Source organism: Balaenoptera ricei, chromosome 7, assembly GCF_028023285.1.
Source record: "Balaenoptera ricei isolate mBalRic1 chromosome 7, mBalRic1.hap2, whole genome shotgun sequence".
Taxonomy (NCBI): domain Eukaryota; kingdom Metazoa; phylum Chordata; class Mammalia; order Artiodactyla; family Balaenopteridae; genus Balaenoptera; species Balaenoptera ricei.
In genome coordinates this window covers 2,860,921-2,887,073 of record NC_082645.1, presented here as the reverse complement: position 1 = coordinate 2,887,073, position 26,153 = coordinate 2,860,921, and the positions used below count along the sequence as shown (strand labels likewise).

The 26,153-nt window shown below is 38.5% G+C and overlaps 1 protein-coding gene across 5 annotated transcripts in view; it reads right to left on the bottom strand.

The window, feature by feature from the left end:
• NCKAP5 (NCK associated protein 5) overlaps positions 1 to 26,153 on the bottom strand; it is a 1,059,956-nt gene that overhangs the window by 822,056 nt on the left and 211,747 nt on the right. The window lies entirely within an intron of this gene.

The following is a 26,153-nucleotide window of genomic DNA, read 5'->3' as shown; positions in this document are numbered from 1 at the left end:
AGTGGAAATAACTACCACAGTGCAGAATAAAGAAAAAAGAATGAAAAGAATTGAGGACAGTCTCAGAGACCTCTGGGACAACACTAAAGGTACCAACATACGAATTATAGGGGTCCCAGAAGAAGAAGAGAAAAAGAAAGGTACTGAGAAAATATTTGAAGAGATTAGGGTTGAAAACTTCCTTAATATGGGAAAGGAAATACTCAATCAAGTCCAGGAAGCTCAGAGAGTCCTGTACAGGATAAATCCAAGGAGAAACATGCCAAGAAACATATTAATCAAACTATCAAAAATTAAATACAAAGAAAAAATATTAAAAGCAGCAAGGGAAAAACAACAAAGAACATACAAGGGAATCCCCATAAGGTTAACAGCTGATCTTTCAGCAGAAACTCTGCAAGCCAGAAGGGAGTGGCAGGACATATTTTAAGTGATGAAAGGGAAAAACCTACACCAAGATTACTCTACCCAGCAAGGATCTCATTCAGACTTGACGCAGAATTTAAAACCTTTACAGACAAGCAAAAGCTAAGAGAATTCAGCATCACCAAGCCAGCTTTACAACAAATGCTAAAGGAACATCTCTAGGCAGAAAACACAAGAGAAGGAAAAGACCTACAATAACAAACCAAAACAATTAAAAAAATGGTAATAGGAACAAACATATCAATAATTACCTGAAATGTAAATGGATTAAATGCCCCAACCAAAAGACACAGATTGGCTGAATGGATACAAAAACAAGACCCATATAGATGCTACCTACAAGAGACCCACTTCACACCTAGGGACACATACAGACTGAAAGTGAGGGGATGAAAAAAGATATTCCATGCAAATGGTAATCAAAGGAAGCTGGAGTAGCAATTCTCATATCAGACAAAATAGACTGTAAAATAAAGACTATTACAAGAGACAAAGAAGGACACTACATAATGATCAAGGGATCAATCCAAGAAGAAGATATAACAATTGTAAATATTTATGCACCCAACATAGGAGCATCTCGATACATAAGGAAAATGCTAACAGCCATAAAAGGGGAAACTGACAATAACACAATCATAGTAGGGGATTTAACACCCCGCTTTCACCATGGACAGATCATCCAAAATGAAAATAAATAAGGAAACACAAGCTTTAAATGATACATTAAACAACATGGACTTAATTGATATTTATAGGACATTCCATCCAAAAACAACAGAATACACATTCTTCTCAAGTGCTCATGGAACATTCTCTAGGATAGATCATATCTTGGGTCACAAATCAAGCCTTGGTAAATTTAAGAAAATTGAAATCATATCAAGTATCTTTTCCGACCACAACACTATGACACCAGATACCAATTACAGGAAAAAAATCTGAAAAAATACAAACACATGGAGGCTGAACAATACATTACTAAATAACCAAGAGATCACTGAAGAAATCAAAGGGGAAATCAAAAAATACCTAGAAGCAAATGACAATGAAAACGCGACAACCCAAAACCTATGGGATGCAGCAAAAGCAGTTCTAAGAGAGAAGTTTATACCAATACAATCCTACCTCAAGAAACAAGAAACATCTCAAATAAACAACCTAACCTTACAACTAAAGCAATTAGAGAAAGAAGAACAAAAAAATCCCCAAAGTTAGCAGAAGGAAAGAAAACATAAAGATCAGATCAGAAATAAATAAAAAGGAAATGAAGGAAACAATAGTAAAGATCAATAAAACTAAAAGCTGGTTCTTTGAGAAGATAAACAAAATTGAGCAACCATTAGCCAGACTCATCAAGGAAAAAAGGGAGAAGACTCAAATCAATAGAATTAGAAATGAAAAAAGAGAAGTAACAACTGACACTGCAGAAATATGAAGGAACATGAGAGATTACTACAAGCAACTGTATGCCAATAAAATGGACAACCTGGAAGAAATGGACAAATTCTTAGAAAAGCACAAGCTTCCAAGACTGAAGCAGGAAGAAATAGAAAATATAAACAGACCAACCACAAGAACTGAAATTGAGACTGTGATTAAAAATCTTCCAACAAACAAAAGCTCAGGACCAGACAGCTTCACAGGCGAATTCTATCAAACAGTTAGACAAGACCGAACACCTATCCTTCTCAAACTCTTCCAAAGTATAGCAGAAGGAGGAACACTCCCAAACTCATTCTACGAGGCCACCATCACCCTGATACCAAAACCAGAAAATGGTGTAACAAAGAAGGAAAACTACAGGCCAATAGTACTGATGAACATAGATGCAAAAATCCTCAACAAAATACTAGCAAACAGAATCCAACAGCACATTAAAAGGATCATAAACCATGATCGAGCAAGGTTTATCTCAGGAATGCAAGGATTCTTCAATATACGCAAATCAATCAATGTGATACACCACATTAACAAATTGAAGAAAAACTATATGATCAACTCAATAGATGCAGAAAAAGCTTTCGACAAAATTCAACACCCATTTATGATAAAAACCCTCCAGAAAGTAGGCATAGAGAGAACTTACCTCAACATAATAAAGGCCATATATGACACACCCACAGCCAACATCGTTCTCAATGGTGAAAAACTTAAACCATTTCCTCTAAGATCAGGAACAAGACAAGTTTGCCCATTCTCACCACTATTATTCAACATAGCTTTGGAAGTTTTAGCCACAGTGATCAGAGAAGAAAAAGAAATAAAAGGAATTCAAATTGGAAAAGAGGAAGTAAAGCTGTCACTGTTTGCAGATGACATGATACTATACATAGAGAATCCTAAAGATGAAAACAGAAAACTACTAGAGCTAATCAATGAATTTGGTAAAGTAGCAGGACACAAAATTAATGCACAGAAATCTCTTGCATTCCTATACACTAATGATGAAAAATCTGAAAGTGAAATTAAGGAAACACTCCCATTGACCATTGCAACAAAAAGAATAAAATACCTAGGAATAAACCTACCTAAGGAGGCAAAAGACCTGTATGCAGAAAACTGTAAGACACTGATGGAAGAAATTAAAGATGATACAAACAGATGGAGAGATATACCATTTTATTGGATTGGAAGAATCAACATTGCGAAAATGACTATAATACCCAAAGCAATCTACAGATTCAATACAATCCCTATCAAACTACCACTGGCATTTTTCACAGAACTAGAACAAAAAATTTCACAATTTGTATGGAAACACAAAAGACCCCGAATAGCCAAAGCAATCTTGAGAAAGAAAAACGGGGCTGGAGGTATCAGGCTCCCTACTTCAGACAATACTACAAAGCTACAGTAATCAAGACAGTACGGTACTGGCACAAAAACAGAAACATAGATCAATGGAACAGGATAGAAAGCCCAGAGATAAACCCACGCACATATGGTCACCTTATTTTTGATAAAGGAGGCAAGAATACACAATGGAGAAAAGACAGCCTCTTCAATAAGTGGTGCTGGGAAAACTGGACAGCTACATGTAAAAGAATGAAATTAGAACACTCCCTAACAGCACACACAAAAATAAACTCAAAATGGATTCGAGACCTAAATGTAAGGCCAGACACTATAAAACTCTTAAAGGAAAACATAGGCAGAACACTCTATGACATAAATCACAGCAAGATCCTTTTTGACCCACCTCCTAGAGAAATGGAAATAACAAAAATAAACAAATGGGACCTAATGAAACTTAAAAGCTTTTGCACAGCAAAGGAAACCATCAACAAGACGAAAAGACAACGCTTAGAATGGGAGAAAATATTTGCAAATGAAGGAACTGACAAAGGATTAATCTCCAAAATTTACAAGCAGCTCATGCAGCTCAATAGCAAACAAACAAACAACCCAATCCAAAAATGGGCAGAATACCTAAATAGACATTTCTCCAAAGAAGATATACAGATTGCCTACAAACACATGAAAGAATGCTCAACATCATTAATCATTAGAGAAATGCAAATCAAAACTACAATGAGATATCATCTGACACAGGTCAGAATGGCCATCATCAAAAAATCTACAAACAATAAATGCTGGAGAAGGTGTGGAGAAAAGGGAACCCTCTTGCACTGCTGGTAGGAATGTAAATTGATACAGCCACTATGGAGAACAGTATGGAGGGTCCTTAAGAAACTAAAAATAGAACTACCATACGACCCAGCAATCCCACTACTGGGCATATACCCTGAGAAAACCATAATTCAAAAAGAGTCATGTACCACAATGTTCACCGCAGCTCTATTTACAATAGCCAGGACATGGAAGCAACCTAAGTGTCCATCGACAGATGAATGGATAAAGAAGATGTGGCACATGTATACAATGGAATATTACTCAGCCATAAAAAGAAACAAAATTGAGTTATTTGTAGTGAGGTGGATGGACCTAGAGTCTGTCATACAGAGTGAAGTAAGTCAGAAAGAGAAAAACAAATACCATATGTTAACACATATATATGGCATTAAAAAAAAATGGTCATGAAGAACCTAGGAGCAGGACAGGAATAAAGACACAGACCTACAAGAGAATGGACTTGAGGACACGGGGAGGGGGAATGGTAAGCTGGGACAAAGTGAGAGAGTGGTATGGACATATATACACTACCAAATGTAAAACCAGTAGCTAGTGGGAAGCAGCCGATTGCACAGGGAGATCAGCTTGGTGCTTTGTGACCACCTAGAGGTGTGAGATAGGGAGGGTGGGAGGGAGATGGAAGAAGGAGGAGTTATGGGGATATATGTATATGTATAGCTGATTCACTTTGTTATAAAGCAGAAACTAACACACCATTGTAAAGCAATTACACGCCAATAAAGATGTTAAAAAAATGAGCAGTACACAACTTACTACCTAGTAACATACACATTGTCACGTTCTACAATTATTCTTGAGTGGTACTCTTATACTTCCAATTAGATTATAACCTTAGTGAGGGTAGGATGATATTCTGTCTTTTTGTATCCCTTACAGCACCAAACCTCAACTATGCCCACTGTTGGTACATACACCACCACATGTACGCACACAAACACAAAATATTCCAATAATTGATTATTAGAAGAACAAGCATGGAAAAGCAAATAATTCAGTTAGAACTAAGTTGGAATCATTTATCCTGGTAACAGCATGAGCAAGATACTATAACACTTTGAAGTACGTGTTATAATGTGTAATAGAGAGAAAATATGAAGTAAAGTTATATATTTTAAGGAATTTTCACTAAATTTTAAAATTAATCTCTCCACTTATTGGAGAGAATATACTAAGCAGTATACTTTTTCTTTTTTTCTTCTTCTTGGTCTTTTGTATAGTCCTAGTGTTAGTTCTTTTTTAACCTATGATATATGAATGCTCAATTATAGAATCTATCTGTAATATGAATATGCTTTTCGTAGATCATTCAGTATCATGGGGGCTACTCTATAAGCAAGTGGGAAATCTTGCCCTCTGTAGAGTCTAATCAGGAATGCTTAAGTGAGATCCAGAAGCCACCCTTGACTCTGACATTGTGGTCATGGAGCTCACTTCCTTCCTTTCCATCAGCAGCACTTATTAAATACAAGGCAAGTTCACTGGGAACAAGCTCTCACCTCACCTCTCTCCACCTTTCACATTGCAAAGAAATTGAAGGCCCGCGTTTCAGGGAATTGGGCTGGCTGGGACCTATTCATGTGCAGATATCAGAAAGCTTATACCCCAGGGACTCATGAGTATCCTTTCCAGTAATCAACTTCATCAGTGAAAGCCAAGTCATTTTCTACTGAAAAGTGAGTTGTGAGATCTTGTCTGCCTTCTAACGGATCTTTTCCCTGGAATGCCACACACAGCCATGTAACAATCACACAAAGGCATAGCACTGGTTTTTCTGCCAAGGTAACAGATCCACTTCACTTAGAACACATTGATTTTTGAGCAAAGCCTTCCGTTTCCATAGCAAGGCAGAGAGAGTGACAATACCAGTGTCTGCCAGCCAGATGACCTGCATTCCTAGTGCTGTCTGATGCCAGGTAACCCCACAGTCCCAGAGACCTGGACCCGAACATGAACTATGACGTTTCACTCCTTCTGAGCTAAAGCACCTGTGTGGCTTTGCCAATTCATACCGATAGGTCCCACTGAGGACAAGTCTCCTCGTCAGAAAAGAAGTGATGGGAGCTTCAAACATTTCCCTTCTAAGATACAATTGTGGGTGGTCTTCCTTCGCATACAATTATACACACGCTGAGTAACTGGGGCTACAGGTGAGCTGCACAAGCCAATTTAGAGGAGAAGATACTTCACAGAAAAGAAAGGATTCCATTTAGCCTTCTTTAGGACAGGTGATCTAGCAAATGAGTCCCCTGAAACAGCTCCTCAGCTCACTCCACTACGTTCACATTTCAATTCTCTGAGATGGAGAAGAAAACAGCCAACTGGCCAAAAATAATAATGCTTGGCTCAAAAACAACACCATGTCAAAAGCAACCTCCTTTCCTTGAGAGAACTGTTTCCCATTTGTGCAAGTTCAGGGCACACTGAAGGGCATCCCTGTTCCCAAGACAAGGGACCATTTGAAGAACCAAAGCATGAAATGTAGCCTACTGGGAGAGACTCCATGAGTGGGAAAACAACCAGTAGTTCTGGAGCAGTCCATGAGACAGGAAATATGGGAGCAGGGGAAGCCCTGATTAAAAGGAACATGTGCATAAGAAGGAAATCCACTGATAGAGAATAATCCATGTGCTATCAGTTTAAACCTATGGCTGTTAATATGGAATGGGGACACTGTCACCCAACCTCACTGGGAAACGTCATTCACAATCATGCATCTAATGTGGCACAAGGGTGGGGAGGAGAAAGCAGGGAGCAGCTGATACATTCCCTGCCTGGGTAGAAGCCTCCCAAATGGCTCCTGCTTAATGATTTCTAAAATGTAAGATGTCAACATGACAGAAAGGCCATTGGAGGAAGCAGTGTGAAATCAATCTGTCAATCCATTCAGAACAAGACTGAAGAGTCAGGAGTTAGACTGTGAAACATGCAAGAAAAGGATGTCATCAAAGTAAGGCACATTTTTACATGCCCTCATTGTGCAGTCCCAGCTCCAAGCCCTACCTGTAGAAACCCAGGGGAGCATCTTGCCTCTGCTGCCATTCTCTGGTGTTAGAAGTTGCTAGTCTTCAACTTACTGCAATTTGGTATATTTCTTCACATCACTAGATACTGAACTCCCTGAGGGAGCCTCTCCCCTTCATGTTTTTCCTCCTGTTCCTAGCATTGCTACATAAATAAAGTCATTGTTAAATAAGTGAATTTATATACAAGGCAGGAGGGATTTAAAAATCTCCAAATAAATCATCCAGTAATATATCAAACAATAGTTTCAATTTTATAGAAAAAAAAAAACGAAGTATTTTATTATCTTCATCACCTAACTCTAAAGCAAGAACAGTGGTCAGTTAAGTTAAACAGTGTATGATGATTCTTCCTAGTCATCAGATCACCTCAATCAGAAGACACTGTGGAAGGAAGAAAATCCTAAAGCCAAAGATTATCAAAATAAATGTATTATTTATCTATTTCAAGACATTTATAGAACCACAGGATAAAGAACCCTGGAATCCTCCATCTCCTTAAGCCAACCAAGAGTCTTAGATTGAACTGCAATAATCTCAGTAGAAAATCTTGCCTACTCTAAAAAATCTGAAGAAAATATTCTGTGCAGCATTGATGAAATAACTTCATTTATAATAAAATTTCCTAAGACAGTAGTAATAGATATGGACAAACTCTTATAAGCAAAGATGTTCACTGCTACTTACGATAGAAAAGAAGAGAAAAGAAAAAAAAAAAGAAAGAAAGAAAAAGAAAGAAAGGGAGGGAGAAAGGAAGGAAGGAAGGAAATTCAGTTAGAAATTGACAAGACAAGACCTATTCATTTAATGGAATATAATGTAGCCAGTAAAAGTAGTATTGATTCTAATTTTGTAATTCCATTGGAAAACATGGGTAAGATAGTGTTCATGAAAACAGAAAAATGAAAGATTATACACCCAGTATGATCTCTCACAAATGAATGGATGGACAGACAGACAGATCGGCTGTCAGAAGGAATGAAGGCAGTTGGGCAGGGTAGCCAGCCAAAATGTTGGGTGAGTTTTCTTTCCTTGAACTTTCATGGCTATATTTATAATGAGCAAGTATTAGTTTCATACTCAGACACATATTAAAATAAATTACAAAAGATAAAGTTGAAAATACCATACAATCTCACTTGTATGTGGACTCGAAAACAACAACAACAACAAAACAACAAAACCCAAACTTATAGATTCAGAGGACAGGATAACAGGCTAGTGATTGTCAGAGGTGGGGATTGCGGGGGAGCAAAATGGGTGAAGGGGGTCAAAAGGTACAAACTTTCAGTTATAAAATAAATGTCATGGGGATTTAATATACAGCATGATGACTATAGTTAATAACACATACTGTACAATGAAAGTTGCTAAGACAGTAGATCTTAAAAATTTTCATCACAAGAAAAAATTGGATGTTAACTAGACTTATTGTGGTGGTCATTTCACAATATATACAAACATCAAATCATTATGTTATATAACTGAAGTTAACATAATGTTATATGTCAATTATACCTCAATGAAAAAATGTTGAAAATAAGGAAGGGACATAGGAGAAAGAGGTTTTAAAAACCACCTCTAAGCACTTTCAAACCTGTTACTTACATATAAGAATTTGTCACATATTTCTAATTTACTTTAATAATTATCTTAAAAACAGCAATAGTTGCTATTAATTAAATTACTTTGATGTCAGTCAGCAGTTGCAAATCAGTAAATGGGACAGAACATATTCATTTTTAATAATATGAATAGAAGCTAAGAAACTACACACTGTGACTAGAAATTAAGCTACTATTGTTCAAATTTCTCTTTTAAATAGCATTAAAAAAGAGAATTTAGCTTTTGGTGGGGCCAGGGTCTGCAAGCTGGACAAAACAATTTAAATGGAATGAGGCGGTCTGCAGGTGATTACCATACATAAAACACTGCTGACTTGCTTTGAAATCAGTGACTCAACAGTGAAATCATTTCCTACAGAGTTATACTTCAACATACTAAGATAAATATTGATAAGTATTGTGTCTGTTACCTGAATCAGGTCATTAGGGACAAGAAAATGGAGAAATACTTTAGAAATCAGTAACAGTGCTCTATATGCCTTTGAGATGGGCATATCTTTAATACTCATATCAAACCATGTAAAATTTATCAATCATTTGCATCAACATTGGCTATCAGCATTTTGGATCAAGCAATATACTTGTAAACTCAAACCCTACTATGCCCAAGAAAAGAGTCTGTTCAGTATCTCAGATCTCAGCTTCTATAGGAAATGAAGTGCTTTTGACATAGCTGAGATTTTCAAAATCATACCCATGAAGCCCAGTTAAGTATAAACAGTTCTACATTCTATATAGATGGTTCAAAATTTCAAGGCTGTCTGGATAAACAAGTTGTGTGGGCCTACCTCCTTCCAGGGATTTTGTGCTTTTCTCTAATTTTTTTTAATAAGTTGAAGTATTTCACCCAGAGTTATAAAGACTATTTGCACAACTCAAGATACTCTTCCAATTCTGGAAATCAATCAAAAATGGAAACAATTGGGATGCTACCTATCACACAGAGAAAACATCTGGACAGATGGTCACATATTTTTATCCAAAGTGTATGAATTGAGCAAATACGTGGCATGATACTCAGCACTGGTCTATTATTTTCAGCTTGAGTGGAAACATTTTTTAAATAGAGCTGATGATTCCTTGATTCGTTCAGATTATAAATGCAATAAAGTTTCCACTTGGAACTGATAGAAAGGCCAAATGGTAATTTTCAAATGAGCCTTTCTTAGGGAGTTCAAAGAGGAAGATGTGAAGTATTTTTTCTCTGAGAAATATGACTAATAAGATATTTGCATCCATTGAACTGCACTGGGTAAGGAGACTGACTATACTTAGAGCAATTAAAGGAGGTACTGAGGCCATGGAAACAATCCCAGATCCAGAGCCTCACTGCATCTTAAAGATGTAACAGTGGTTATTTGACAACAAGACATTTTGCAGATCATGTGAACCCAACTCTATGTCTCAGTTTTCAAAATATATTTCATGATGATTGGCCAGAGTCTTTGTTAAAATACTGGGGGAAGTACGGCTTTCCACCAGCCACAAAAGTTTAATCAAGCCTGGATTTATTTCAAATAATACCAAAAAAGAACAGGATATATTTTATAGAGATAGTCCAAAAAGAAAGGCTTTTTGGACTATATGATCATAATCCAATATGACTATATGATCATAATCTCTTAAAGTCTTGACAATTAAGATACTTTTTGTAAAGTCTAAAATGCCACATGGAGATAGAGTTCATGTCCATTTCACCCCTCTCTAAATTCAACGTCAGTTGTTTGATATGGCTTAATGAATATTAGAATTATGGCTTTTCCCCCTTCTAGGTTTTATTATAGACTAGTGGCTTTAGTCATTTGGGGGCACAAATATTCTAATGTCTTCATTATTACTCCAAATACTCCAAATTCACTATCCCACACTTGTACCACTGGGCCCTAGATGTCAAATCCATTGCTCAGGAAGTTCTAGCTAATGGAATAATTATATCTACATTGCCCTATATGATGATCATTCTTCGTTTGGTTTAATTTACAATCTGTTTCTCCTTTTTTTTTTTTTTCTATCTTGGATTTTTCTGCTTGCTCAAATTCTGATCAGAAGCTAAGACACCTTCATATCCAAATGCTCTGTCCACCACTTCTACCCCACCCGCTCTCTGAAAAAGACAAGAAGACAATATAAAATGGGGGCATAAAGGATTATCCATGAAAAAGTCCTTGTACTTTGAAAAACCAAGTCAATTTTTTCCCTTATAGAGAAATAGAACATAAACCTCTTTTTAGGTTTTGAAATCCTGACAACCAAATAACTGCCAAGGTAAAACCACACAGGCATTATGTCTTACATCAGCCATGGTCAGATGTAAATAAATCTGCTGATAAAAGCATAAAGGCAGGCTTCCCTGGTGGCGCAGTGGTTGAGAATCTGCCTGCTAATGCAGGGGACACGGGTTCGAGCCCTGGTCTGGTAAGATCCCACATGCCGTGGAGCAACTGGGCCTGTGAGCCACAACTACTGAGCCTGCGCGTCTGGAGCCTGTGCTCCGCAACAAGAGAGGCCGCGACGGTGAGAGGCCCGCGCACCGCGATGAAGAGTGGCCCCCGCTTGCCGCAACTAGAGAAAGCCCTAGCACAGAAACGAAGATCCAACATAGCAATCAATCAATCAATCAATAAAATAAATAAACCTTTAAAAAAAAAAAAAGCACAAAGGCAAAAACACACTGTAACTTATGTTCCCAACCACAGTAGCTGAAAGGAAGCTGAAATTCACTAAATCAAACAATATCAAAATGAAAAAACATCTGGGCTCTGTATCTGTGGAGTGACTGTGTACCATACCTTGTTTGATTCTCCGAACTTTTATTGTCTTATGAGCAATGAAATCATTGCTTTGTGACTCCAAGTGAGGGGCCAAACGAGCAAAAATTAAGGATGGAGCCTGAAGCAGAGATTGGGAGTTTCCTGGGAAATTTTCCTTATTCCTTGTATGCGTCACTAATAAGTCCTCAATATTGCAAGCGTAGCACTGTACCCAAATGAAAAAGAATATTTCGTAGGCTCCCCGGAGGACAGGGGTAACAATTAAGACGTACGCTGAAGTCACTGTGGTTTTTGCAAGGGCTCCCAGGAAAACTCTTCAAAGGTACCTAAGTAGGCAGGTGCCCTTTTGCCTTCCCGTCTCCCTTTTCCTCCTGCCTCGACTTCCCGTAAGCCATACTGAGACCTGAGGTGACCTTGACGAGACCTTGATCATGGAAGTTATTTGGCAAGAATGGTGGGACAGAAGAGAAAAAGGAGTACTGATAACATCCGAGAGTCACCAATATCAGCTCTGGATCGCCTCCTCAGACTCAGACTACACAGGAGAAAAATAAATCCTTTCTTGTTTAAGATATTTCAGATATTTTCATGATTTCAGATCTCTTACTTGCAGGTGTACACAATTCCTAACTGATGGAATAGGCCTATTCTTAGTGAATTTGAAGAAGGCTGCTGACCCCAAATCAGTAACGCATTAGTCAAGTTGTTTTTCCATTAGTGAGAATAGGTTGGATAAAGCAAATATGACTTTTTTTTCAATTGGCCCTTTGTCTTCTTTTCTGCTTTTTAATAGTAGTACTTCTTATGTATTTTGAACTAAAGGACAGTAAAATTTACCCTATGGGTGTCAACCCTACAAATTTAACCATCTTACTGTCAGCAGTCACATAAATGCTTACTAAAGTAATTGGGACAGTTGGATATGTCATTCATGGAGTGAGAGCTTTGTATTTCAATTCCCACACTGTCCAACCCATTCCCTTCATTACTCCACAGCCAAGAGCTTAATTTCTAATGAGCAACACGGGCAGCAAAGAAGCCCCAGGTAAGAGTAGGTACTTAGTCAGGACAAGGATGCATCATATTTCATACGAAAAAGGGACTTGACTTCCCTAGATAGGTATGTGATGAGGAGAGAGATTCCATCTGACAAAGTGGTTCCCATGTGGCCTGCCTGGAGCCAAAGGAAATTGGATTAAATAGTTTCTGATGGCCTCGACCAGGCTAAGATTTCAATGATCTTTATTAACCTCCATTAATCATGTAATCATCTTTCCATTTTGTAACCGAATTTATATCATTTTAAGATAATGGCTTCTAGGGTTTGTAGAGCCAAAGCTACAATATGACCTCAAAGAGTCACTCCTTCCTTTGGTTAGATATCAAATGCTGCCACTGTGAATTCTCTCCCATTTGATGTGAAGGCAAAGATGTTCACAGAAACACTTATACCATATCCAAGACAGAATGGCAAGGCAGACTTACTCTTCGTATTTCAAAATAGGATGCTTTCTAAAGATCCTACAGCTGGCTCAAGAACAAGTGTAAAATATTTAAGATGGAAAGATAAATTTTAAAGTAATTATTCTCTAGATAGCCTGAAGGAACAAAATCTTATGGAAACTATTTCATTCAAAACAATCAATAATACACATCAAAAATAGCATTCATGAGTTGCCAAGTAAGAAGAGGTGTAAGGTAACTCAATAAGTTCACTTAATAGTATTCATTTGTGTAATTTGAAAAAGGAAATGCAAAAATCTATTCTTAAAGAGCCAGTTTCTCCCCTTGCTTTTTTTTTAAGCTAAGAGTGTGAGGAAATCCAAATTCTTTTTTCCAATGTTCTTTGAGCTATACATAACAATTGGTTAGAGAAAGAAAATTATATACCTTGAAATTTCAGACAACTCTGCTAGGACAAAAATTAAAAATGATTTTCCCCCTTTTCCTTTGCTTAAATTAATATGTACACATGGATGCCCTTTTTCACCACTTCCTGTGTTCAGCCTTGATGTCAGGCCTCTGTTCCCTCATATTGCAGCCAGTACATCTGTTACGAGCTCAGCTGGTATGTGCAACCATGCCTTGTGGCTACGTAAAAAAATTCTGAGTTCCATGAGCATCCACAAAGATGTGTTCAATTTAAGTTAAATAAAAAGAGTTAAAGGGAACTTGATTGTGTTTAGAATGGGCCCATCCATTGCCACCGGACTCGGTACTGACAGGTACAAGCTAGAGTCACATTTATTGGATTAGTGAAAATCTGTTATTTGTCAGGGCAGAGAAGAGGGAGCTGGTATTCATCATGGTGTGCTTGGGAAGATGAAACTCCTTTAACAATGAAAACAATGTTCCTCCCTTCCATGAAGGTTTCCATCTCTTCCCTGCCCCCCAAACCCAATTTTTTTTATTTTTATTTTTTTTATACAGCAGGTTCTTATTAGTTATCTATTTTATACATATTAGTGTATACATGTCAATCCCAATCTCCCAATTCATCCCACCACCACCCCCCACCGCTTTGCCCCCTTGGTGTCCATATGTTTGTTCTCTACATCTGTGTCTCTATTTCCGCCCTGCAAACTGGTTCATCTGTACCATTTTTCTAGGTTCCACATATATGCGTGGAATATACGATATTTGTTTTTCTCTTTCTGACTTAACTTCACTCTGTATGACAGTCTCTAGGTCCATCCACATCTCCACAAATGGCCCAATTTCGTTCCTTTTTATGGCTGAGTAATATTCCATTGTATATATGTACCACATCTTCTTTAGCCATTTGTCTGTCGATGGGCATTTAGGTTGCTTGCATGCCCTGGCTATTGTAAATAGTGCTGCAATGAACATTGGGGTGCATGTGTCTTTTTGAATTATGGTTTTCTCTGGGTATATGCCCAGTAGTGGGATTGCTGGGTCGTATGGTAGTTCTATTTTTCGTTTTTTAAGGAACCTCCATACTGTTCTCCATAGTGGCTGTATCAATTTACATTCCCACCAACAGTGCAAGAGGGTTCCCTTTTCTCCACACCCCCTCCAGCATTTGCTGCCAAACCCAATTTTAAAAGGCCATGTTCTAAGCGTCAAGGACAATTTAAAAACATGAGCAATATTATGTATTAGGCATCCAGATGTTTCAGATGTGCAGAGGCAGGGAAATCTTGAGGGGCCACTGCAACACCCTGGCTGCCATCTGACCAAAACAGAGGAAGCATGGAACAAGAGGTGGCGGTGGGTTATTCCCTATCCACACACCACACCTATCTTCTAAATCCACTATGTGACACCTAGTCTTTTAGATTCTGAGTGTCACTTCTGAGAAAGCTACCACAGGAAAAAATAAGCCCTCAACAAGGGAAATAGAATCTTTTTGTTGCTGTATTTACTCCTTCAGAAAGTTTATGAAGAAATCACTCCTGGGTACAACAGGACAGCGAGGGGAGGGACTAAGGAGGGGAAAAGGAGGCTGGAAAGGATCTCAGTATTTGAGAACACAGGTATAACCTATTTAAATAGTCAGGTCATCAATATTGTTAAACTGAGATGGGGAAATTACTGACGGGCCTACAGAGAATTTCATCTGCACAAGGATGTCCACTTAGAAAATCCTTAAAATGGCTTCTGACAATTACCATAAACTTCCCCGAAGGTGGACCCTCGGGGTCACTCCCTGCCTTGTGAAATCTAATACGCCTGTATTCCATCTTTGGCTTGTTTTGGACTGTGCGGGCTTGGCTTGAACTTCCTGCAGGCCTGTGCTCTTTCCTCTCTAGAGCTAAGCTCACGAGAAGAAGAACCAGCACAAAGGCCGGATCCGTAGCAGCTGAAGCACGTGGCATCTGGCTGAGAAAGGATTCTCTTGGAATTTTTCCTCACAAAACCAGACTCCAGGACATGTGTACATTTCTCCCGTATTGGGATGTGAGCCTAAGCAAAGCCCAAGGCTTCGGGGACTAACATGTTATCTCTTTGGCTTATGTGAATACATTTCTATAGGGCTCCTTTGGGGCCTATCCCACTATCCCAGGAGGAGCTGGGGGGCTATATAGTCCAGGACTCCTCTTCACCAATAGTTCCAAACTTAAACATCTGGTGTTTCTCCAATTGAAATGATGCCTGTGGATGGAGAGATACACTGCAAGAACTGAAAGAAGTTCACATGGATCACTTCACTTCAGTTGTTCCATGGAAACATTTAAAATGTATCTGTTTTCCTAACTGATTGGCATTTCTACATTTTTTAATAGACTGGCATCCTGAAAAACGGGAATGGGCCAGACTCTGTTGACCTCCTAAACTCCTGTAAAGGTTTACAAATATGTAATTATGAGTATCTTACATATCTGTTCAGGAATGAGAGGCTTACACTTTCATTAGGAAGCATCTGTACATGAAACATTATTCAAATATGCATAGGTCCATAAAGAATAAAGGTTTTTATGCTTCAAATATGAAGTTCAGCTTAATCTACGAAACAGAAACAGCCTCACAGACATAGATGACAGACTTGGAGGGGGATCAGGGGAGGGTTGGATTGAGAATTTGGGATTAGCAGATGCAAACTATTATATACAGAATGGATAAACAAGGTCCTACTGTATAGCACAGGGAACTATATTCAATACCCTGTAATAAACCAGAATGGTAAAGATTATGAAAAAGAATATATATATGTAGATGTATAACTGAATCACTTTGCTGTATACCTGCAACTAACACAACATTGTAAATCAACTATACTTCATTTAAAAAAAAAGAAACTGAAAAACAAATATCGAGTTCAGTATTATATCTGTTTGAGCATTTAAACTGATTATAAGGACATGAAAAAAATAAGACACATGGAAAGGGAGAAAAAGAAAACCTCACATCAATTCATTTTTCCTTTACTAGTCAATCAGCAAATAGAAAAAGAGTGCTATTTTTGGCTAATGCCTAGTTTTATGATTTTAGATTGTACCCTGTCCCCATTGGGTAGATAAATAAGAGCCCAGTAACTACATTTTCCTCTTTTTACCCTTCCAAAACTAACAGGGAAATTAGCTCACACATATTTACCACCCAATATGGTTCCATTCCTATTTTTCCGCTTTGACATTCAGCAAAATTCTAAATTGCTCACTTACTGGGCTGAGTCACATGAAGGGCTGAAATAGGTCCAATAATGAATTATTGTATTGCTGGAGGTCTACTTAGAGCTACCTGATTTTAGTATTAATGGTAGAATAAATCTTAAAAGGCCAATATATTTTCATTTTATGCACGCTACCAATTTAAGCAATATATCCTAACACTGGGTTTGCTGTAAGTATCATATTACTACTGAGTATCAAAGGAAGTTCAAAAATATCCACCAATTTACTTCATATTATAACTTTAAATGAAATTAAAATTTAAACTTTTGAGAATAGAATAAGTGTAGCTCATTTGCTAGAATAACACTTAACATGAGCAGATGTATATGATGATTATAAAAGCATGGAAGAAAAGTCATTTAACTAGAACCGTTATGTGCAAACCATAAATTACAATGTACTTGTTTCCCTTTAACCAACAGAAATAGCACCCAAATAAGTAATAGCTAAGAAATTTAATCTTGAGGAAAACAAGATTTTCACTAAGAAAAAGAAACCAACCCTCTCTTACAGATATGTTTCTACTTAAAATAGCTCCCTTACAAAATAGCTAATATTTAAAGTCTCAAAAAAATTTCAAAATTAAGCCAAAATATAGAATTTACAATATTTAAGCTAAATCAATGCATTACTTATAATTTTTAGAGAAAAACAAACCTATTTTGTTACAGTAAGGAAAAAAAAACTATTTTTCCAAACGAGTTTTAAAAAGAAGGGGCTTAAGTGAGTCTTCTGTTGGTCCATATTAAATCTAGGGAGCTTCAAGATGGCGGAAGAGTAAGACGTGGAGATCACCTTCCTCCCCACAAATACACCAGAAATACATCTACATGTGGAACTGCTCCTACAGAACACCTACTGAACGCTGGCAGAAAACGTCAGACCTCCCCAAGGCAAGACACTCCCCACGTACCTGGGTAGGGCAAAAGAAAAAAGAAAAAACAGAGACAAAGAATAGGGACGGGCCTGCACCAGTGGGAGGGAGCTGTGAAGGAGGAAAGCTGTCCACACACTAGGAGCCCCTTCGCGGGCAGAGACTGCGGGTGGCCGAGGGGGAGCTTCAGAGCCACGGAGGAGAGCGCAGCCACAGGGGTGCGGAGGGCAAAGCGGAGAGATTCCCGCACAGAGGCTCAGCGCCCAGCAGCACTCACCAGCCCAAGAGGCTTGTGTGCTCACCCGCCAGGGCGGGCGGGGCTGGGAGCTGAGTCTCGGGCTTCGGAGGTCGGATCGCAGGGAGAGGACTGGGGTTGGCGGCGTGAACACAGCCTGAAGGGGGCTAGTGCGCCACGGCTAGCCGGGAGGGAGTCCGGGAAAAAGTCTGGACCTGCCTAAAAGGCAAGAGACTTTTTCTTGCCTCTTTGTTTCCTGGTGCACGAGGAGAGGGGATTCAGAGCGCTGCCTAAAAGAGCTCCAGAGACGGGCGCGAGCCGCGGCTATCAGCGCGGATCCCAGAGACGGGCATGAGACGCTAAGGCTACTGCTGCCGCCACCAAGAAGCCTGTGTGTGAGCACAGGTCACTCTCCACACCGCCCCTCCCGGGAGCCTGTGCAGCCCGCCACGGCCAGGGTCCCGTGATCCGGGGACAACTTCCCCGGGAGAAGGCATGGCGCGCCTCGGGCTGGTGCAATGTCACGACGCCACTGACGCCGCAGGCTCGCCCCGCCTCCTCCGTACCCCTCCCTCCCCCCGGCCTGAGTGAGCCAGAGCCCCCGAAGCAGCTGCTCCTTTAACCCCGTCCTGTCTGGGCGAAGAACAGATGCCCTCAGGCGACCTACAGGCAGAGGCTGGTCCAAATCCAAAGCTGAACCCTGGGAACTGTGTGAACAAAGGAGAGAAAGGGAAATCTCTCCCAGCAGCCTCAGGAGCAACTGATTAAATCTCCACAGTCAACTTGATGTACCTGCATCTGTGGAATACCTGAATAGACAACGAATCATCCCAAATTGAGGAGGTGGACTTTGGGAACAAAGATATATATATATTTTCCCCTTTTTCTCTTTTTGTGAGTGTGTATGTGTATGCTTCTGTGTGTGATTTTGTCTGTATAGCTTTGCTTTTACCATTTGTCCTACGGTTCTGTTTTTTTTTTTTTTATTACTTAAAAATGTTTTTTTCCTAATAATTACTTTTTATTTTAATCACTTTATTTTACTTTATTTTATTTTCTTTTATTTTATCTTCTTCTTTCTTTCTTTCTTTTTTTTTCTCCCTTTTATTCTGAGCCATGTGGAGGGCAGGCTCTTGGTGCTCCAGCCAGGCGTCAGGACTGTGCCTCTGAGGTGGGAGAGCAAAGTTCAGGACACTGGTCCACAAGACACCTCCCAGCTCCACGTAATATCAAACGGTGAAAATCTCCCAGAGATCTCCATCTCAACGTCAAAACCCAGCTCTACTCAACGACCAGCAAGTTACAGTGCAGGACACCCTATGCCAAACAACTAGCAAGACAGGAATACCACCCAATCCATTAGCAGAGAGGCTGCCTAAAATCATACTAAGGCCACAGACACACCAAAACACATCACCAGACGTGGACCTGCATATCAGAAAGACAAGGTCCAGCCTCATCCACCAGAACACAGGCACTAGTCCCCTCCACCAGGAAGCCTACACAACTAACTGAACCAACCTTAGCCACTAGCGACAGACACCAAAAACAATGGAAACTACGAACCTGCAGCTTGTGAAAAGGAGACCCCAAAAACAGTAAGTTAAGCAAAATGAGAAGACAGAGAAACACACAGCAGATGAAGGAGCAAGATAAAAACCCACCAGACCAAACAAATGAAGAGGAAATAGGCAGTCTACCTGAAAAAGAATTCAGAGGAATGATAGTAGATGATACAAAATCTTAGAAATGGATTGGAGAAAATACAAGAAACATTTAACAAGGACCTAGAAGAACTAAAGAGCAAACAAACAGAGATGAACAATACAATAAATGAAATAAAAAATTCTCTAGAAGAAATTAATAGCAGAATAACTGAGGCAGAAGAACAGATAAGTGACCGGGAAGATAAAATAGTGGAAATAGCTACTGCAGAGCAGAATAAAGAAAAAAGAATGCAAAGAATTGAGGACAGTCTCAGAGACCTCTGGGACAACATTAAACGCACCAACATTCAAATTATAGGGGTCCCAGAAGAAGAAGAGAAAAAGAAAGGGACTGAGAAAATATTTGAAGAGATTATAGTTGAAAACTTCCTTAATATGGGAAAGGAAATAGTCAATCAAGTCCAGGAAGCACAGAGAGTCCCATAAAGGAAAAATCCAAGGAGAAACATGCCAAGAAACATATTAATCAAACTATCAAAAATTAAATACAAAGAAAAAATATTAAAAGCAGCAAGGGAAAAACAACAAGTAACACATAAGGGAATCTCCATAAGGTTAACAGCTGATCTTTCAGCAAAACTCTGCAAGCCAGAAGGGAGTGGCAGGACATATTTAAAGGGATGAAAGGGAAAAACCTACAACCAAGATTACTCTATCCAGCAAGGATCTCATTCAGATTTGACAGAGAAATTAAAACCTTTACAAACAAGCAAAAGCTAAGAGAATTCAGCACCACCAAACCAGCTTTACAACAAATGCTAAAGGAACTTCTCTACGCAGGAAATACAAGAGAAGGAAAACACCTACAATAATAAAATCAAAACAATTAAGAAAATGGTAATAGGAACATACATATTGATAATTACCTTAAATGCAAATGGATTAAATACTCCAACAAAAACACATAGACTGGCTGAATGGATACAAAAACAAGACCCATATATATGCTGTCTACAAGAGACCCACTTCAGACCTAGGGACACATACAGACTGAAAGTGAGGGGATGGAAAAAGATATTCCACGCAAATGGAAATCAAAAGAAAGCTGGAGTAGCAATACTCAGATAAAATAGACTTTAAAATAAAGAAAGTTACAAGAGACAAGGAAGGACACTACATAATGATCAAGGGATCAATCCAAGAAAAAGATATAACAACTGTAAATATTTATGCATCCAACATAGGAGCACCTCAATACATAAGGCAGATACTAACAGCCATAAAAGGGGAAATCGACAGTAACACAATCATAGTAGGGGACTTTAACACCCCACTTTCACCAATGGACAGATCACCCAAAATGAAAATAAATAAGGAAACACAAGCTTTAAACGATACGTTAAACAACACGGACTTAATTGATATTTATAGGCCATTCCATCCAAAACAACAGAATACACATTCTTCTCAAGTGCTCATGGAACATTCTCCAGGATAGATCATATCGTGTGTCACAAATCAAGCCTTGGTAAACTGAAGAAAATTGAAATCATATCAAGTATCTTTTCCGACCACAACGCTATGAGACTAGATATCAATTACAGGAAAAAATCTGTAAGATACAAACACATGGAGGGTAAACAACACACTACTTAATAACCAAGAGATCACTGAAGAAATCAAAGAGGAAATCAAAAAATACCTAGAAACAAATGACAATGAAAACACAACGACCCAAAACCTATGGGATGCAGCAAAAGCAGTTCTAAGAGGGAAGTTTATAGCTATACAAGCCTACCTCAAGAAACAAGAAACATCTCAAATAAACAACCTAACCTTACACCTAAAGCAATTAGAGAAAGAAGAACAAAATCCCTCAAAGTTAGCAGAAGAAAAGAAATCATAAAGATCAGATCAGAAATAAATGAAAAAGAAGGAAATGATAGCAAAGATCAATAAAACTAAAAGCTGGTTCTTTGAGAAGATAAACAAAATTGATAAACCATTATCCAGACTTATCAAGAAAAAAAGGGAGAAGACTCAAATCAATAGAATTATAAATGAAAAAGAAGTAACAACTGACACTGCAGAAATACAAAAGATCATGAGAGATTACTACAAGCAACTATATGCCAATAAAATGGACAACCTGGAAGAAATAGACAAATTCTTAGAAATGCACAACCTTCCGAGACTGAACCAGTAAGAAATACAAAATATGAACAGACCAATCACAAGCACTGAAATTGAAAGTGTGATTAAAAATTTTCCAACAAACAAAAGCCCAGGACCAGATGGCTTCACAGGCAAATTCTAACAAACACTTAGAGAAGAGCTAACACCTATCCTTCTCAAACTCTTCCAAAATATAGCAGAGGGAGGCACACTCCCAAACTCATTCTACGAGGCCACCATCACTCTGATACCAAAACCAGAAAAAGATGTCACAAGGAAAGAAAACTATAGGCCAATAGCACTGATGAACATAGATGCAAAAATCCTCAACAAAATACTAGCAAACAGAATCCAACAACACATTAAAAGGATCATACACTATGATCAAGTGGGGTTTATCCCAGGAATGCAAGGATTCTTCAATATATGCAAATCAATCAATGTGATACACCATATTAACAAATGGAAGGAAAAAAACCATATGATCATCTCAATAGATGCAGAGAAAGCTTTCGACAAAATTCAACACCCATTTATGATAAAAACCCTCCAGAAAGTAGGCATAAAGGGAACTTTCCTCAACAAAATAAAGGCCATATATGACACACCCACAGCCAACATCATCCTCAATGGTGAAAAACTTAAACCATTTCCACTAAGATCAGGAACAAATCAAGGTTGCCCACTCTCACCACTATTATTCAACATAGTTTTGGTAGTTTTAGCCACAGCAATCAGAGAAGAAAAAGAAATCCAAATTGGAAAAGAAGAAGTAAAGCTGTCACTGTTTGCAGATGACATGATACTATACATAGAGAATCCTAAAGATGCTACCAGAAAACTACTAGAGCTAATCAATGAATTTGGTAAAGTAGCAGGATACAAAATTAATGCACAGAAATCTCTTGCATTCCTATACATTAATGATGAAAAATCTGAAAGTGAAATTAAGGAAACACTCCCATTTACCATTGCAATAAAAAGAATACAATACCTAGGAATAAACCCACCTAAGGAGAAAAAAGACCTGTATGCAGAAAATTATAAGACACTGATGAAAGAAATTAAAGATGATACAAATAGATGGAGAGATATACCATGTACTTGGATTGGAAGAATCAACATTGTGAAAATGCCTGTACTACCCAAAGCAATCTACAGATGCAATGCAATCCCTATCAAACTACCACTGGCATTTTTCACAGAACTAGAACAAAAAATTTCACAATTTGTATGGAAACACAAAAGACCCCGAATAGCCAAAGCAATCTTAAGAAAGAAAAACGGAGCTGGAGGTATTAGGCTCCCTGACTTCAGACTATACTACAAAGCTACAGTAATCAAGACAGTATGGTACTGGCACAGAAACAGAAATACAGATCAATGGAACAGGATAGAAAGCCCAGAGATAAACCCATGCACATATGGTCACCTTATCTTTGGTAAAGGAGGCAAGAATACACAGTGGAGAAAAGACAGCCTCTTCAATAAATGGTGCTGGGAAAATTGGATAGATACATGTAAAAGAATTAAATTAGAACACTCCCTAACACCATACACAAAAAACAAACTCAAAATGGATTAAGGACCTAAATGTAAGGCCAGACACCATCAAACTCTTAGAGGAAAACATAGGCAGAACACTCTATGACATATATCACAGCAAGATCCTTTTTGACCCACCTCCTAGAGAATTGGAAATAAAAACAAAAATAAACAAATGGGACCTAATGAAACTTAAAAGCTTTTGCACAGCAAAGGAAACCATAAACAAGACGAAAAGGCAACCCTCAGAATGGGAGAAAATATTTGCAAATGAAGCAACTGACAAAGGATTAATCTCCAAAATTTACAAGCAGCTCAATATCAAAAAAACAAACAACCCAATCCAAAAATGGGCAGAAGACCTAAATAGACATTTCTCCAAAGAAGATATACAGATTGCCAACAGACACATGAAAGAATGCTCAACATGATTAATCATTAGAGAAATGCAAATCAAAACTACAATGAGATATCACCTCACACCAGTCAGAATGGCCATCATCAAAAAATCTACAAACAATAAATGCTGGAGAGGGTGTGGAGAAAAGGGAACACTCTTGCACTGTTGGTGGGAATGTAAATTGATACAGCCACTATGGAGAATGGTATGGAGGTTCCTTAAAAACCTAAAAATCGAACTACCATATGACCCAGCAATCCCACTACTGGGCATATACCCAGAGAAAACCATAATTCAAAAAGACACATGCACCCCAATGTTCATTGCAGCACTATTTACAATAGCCAGGGCATGCAAGCAACCTAAGTGTCCATCGACAGATAAATGGATAAAGAAGATGTGGCACATATATACAATGGAATATTACTCAGCCATAAAAAGGAACGAAATTGAGTTATTTGTAGTGAGGTGGATGGACCTAGAGACTGTCATACAGAGTGAAGTAAGTCAGAAAGAGAAAAACAAATACCGTATGCTAACACATGTATATGAAATCTAAAAAAAAAAAAAAAAAAAAAGAAAATGGTCAGAAGAACCTAGGGGCAAGATGGGAATAAAGATGCAGACCTACTAGAGAATGGAGTTGAGGATACAGGGAGGGGAAAGGGTAAGCTGGGACAAAGTGAGAGAGTGCATGGACGTATATACACTACCAAACGTAAAATAGATAGGTAGTGGGAAGCAGCCTCATAGCACAGAGAGATCAGCTCGGTGCTTTGTGACCACCTAGAGGGGTGGGACAGGGAGGGTGGGAGGGAGGGAGATGCAAGAGGGAAGAGATATGGGGACATATGTATACGTATAACTGATTCACTGTTATAATGCAGAAACTGACACACCACTGTAAAGCAATTATACTCTAATAAAGATGTTTTAAAAAAAAAGAAAGAAAAGAAAATCTAAATGATGTTCTTTCTGCAGAAGCAACACAAAGCAGCCAAATGGAGATGGGATGGGGCCAATGAACGGAGAGCGGCAGGAGAAGGCACCCTGGTCTTTGGCAATCTTCATTGGAGGAGGAACCTCTGAATGTAAACACTATTTACCTTTGGAAATATGAATAACTTTTTCCACTTACCTATTATTTTTTTTTGTATTTTATGAGTTGCCTAAATTGAATATTTTTTTTTCTGAAATAACTTCATTCTTTTTCAAATCTCCCTCCTTAATCTTTTTATTTATTGACTGATTTGGTGGTTTTGGTTTTGCTTATATGTTCAAGCTTCTCCATTATCTTTTTTTAGCAGATACGTATTATTAAGGGTAAAGCTAAAGCTTCAACGATACAATACAGAGACTTAAAGAACTCAGAGGTTTGTATCTCTTTCACCTGGTCTCAGTGTGAATGACCCAGGTCTTTTTGTGTCAATTCAGGGACCCCAGGTCCCATGCAAGCCATTGTTCCTCCACCTCCTAGGACACTGTCAACATGTGCACAGTGAAAGCTGGGTCTTGGCTCAGCTGGACTCCAGCCAAGTGTGAAGGGGCAAGAGGGGGCAGTGATACACATCACTTCCACACATTCTATTTGTGAAAAGCTGATTACATGATTGCACATCTGATTGCAAAGGGAACTGGGGAATGTAGTCAAACTAGGCAGTCACATACCCTATACTTCTATATTACTATGGAATAGGTGAAAATCAGTTTCATGGGTAGCTAGCCATCTCAAGCACAACATGAAACATAAAGATTTTATATTATGTGCCTCATATACATCCAATATCAAAGTCTCTAGAGGTCTGAGTCTGCTGTTTTCTGTTTTTCACTCATCATGCCACATTTCCCTTTGTGTTTTGTGATTTTTGACTGTGAGTTCATCTTCTACAGGACATTTTTTCGTGGGAATGTTTTGAGGCCTGGGTTGAAGTCGCGTTCTTCCAGGGAACGAATATATTTGCTCTTACCAATCCTAAACAATGTTTAAATGATTTACGTTCTGTTAGCCCTCATAGACAAGTCTCCTTGTTGATCTTTTCTGGGCAGTGCATGTATTTCCAGCTGTCACCGCTCTGAATCACAGTCCTTTTGGGTCTTACCTTGAGTGGCCCTGAGCTTTCTCTGCAGATCACATCACACCATGAAGCCATCAGAGTGGCAACGAATGCATCAGCAGACACCCTCAAGTATCTTGGTGCCTACTTGCCTCCTCAATTCCTGTTGTTATTTAAATGCTGGCCTCTGTGGAATCCTTGCTTCTGTGCCAGCTTTGCAATACACTTAAAATTATGAGGTTTATTTGTTTCTTTTACACTTTAACTAGCATTTTAATTTTCTTCTTGGGAAGATTGTTTGGGGTTTTCTGTCTAAGATACCATCAGAGATGAAAGCCCCAAATACCATTTTACATGACATACACACTTATATATATAAATACATAAGTATATATATATATGTACATATACATATATAGTGATTTAAGGAAGATCATCAGAAGAGCAAGAGAGCTGGAATCACAAGCACAGGGTTTTACTCCTGAATCTTATGTCATGTGATCATACTCACTACTCTGATTTCTTTCTCTGTAAGATGGGAAGAACCATAGCAATTTTAACCATCTCAG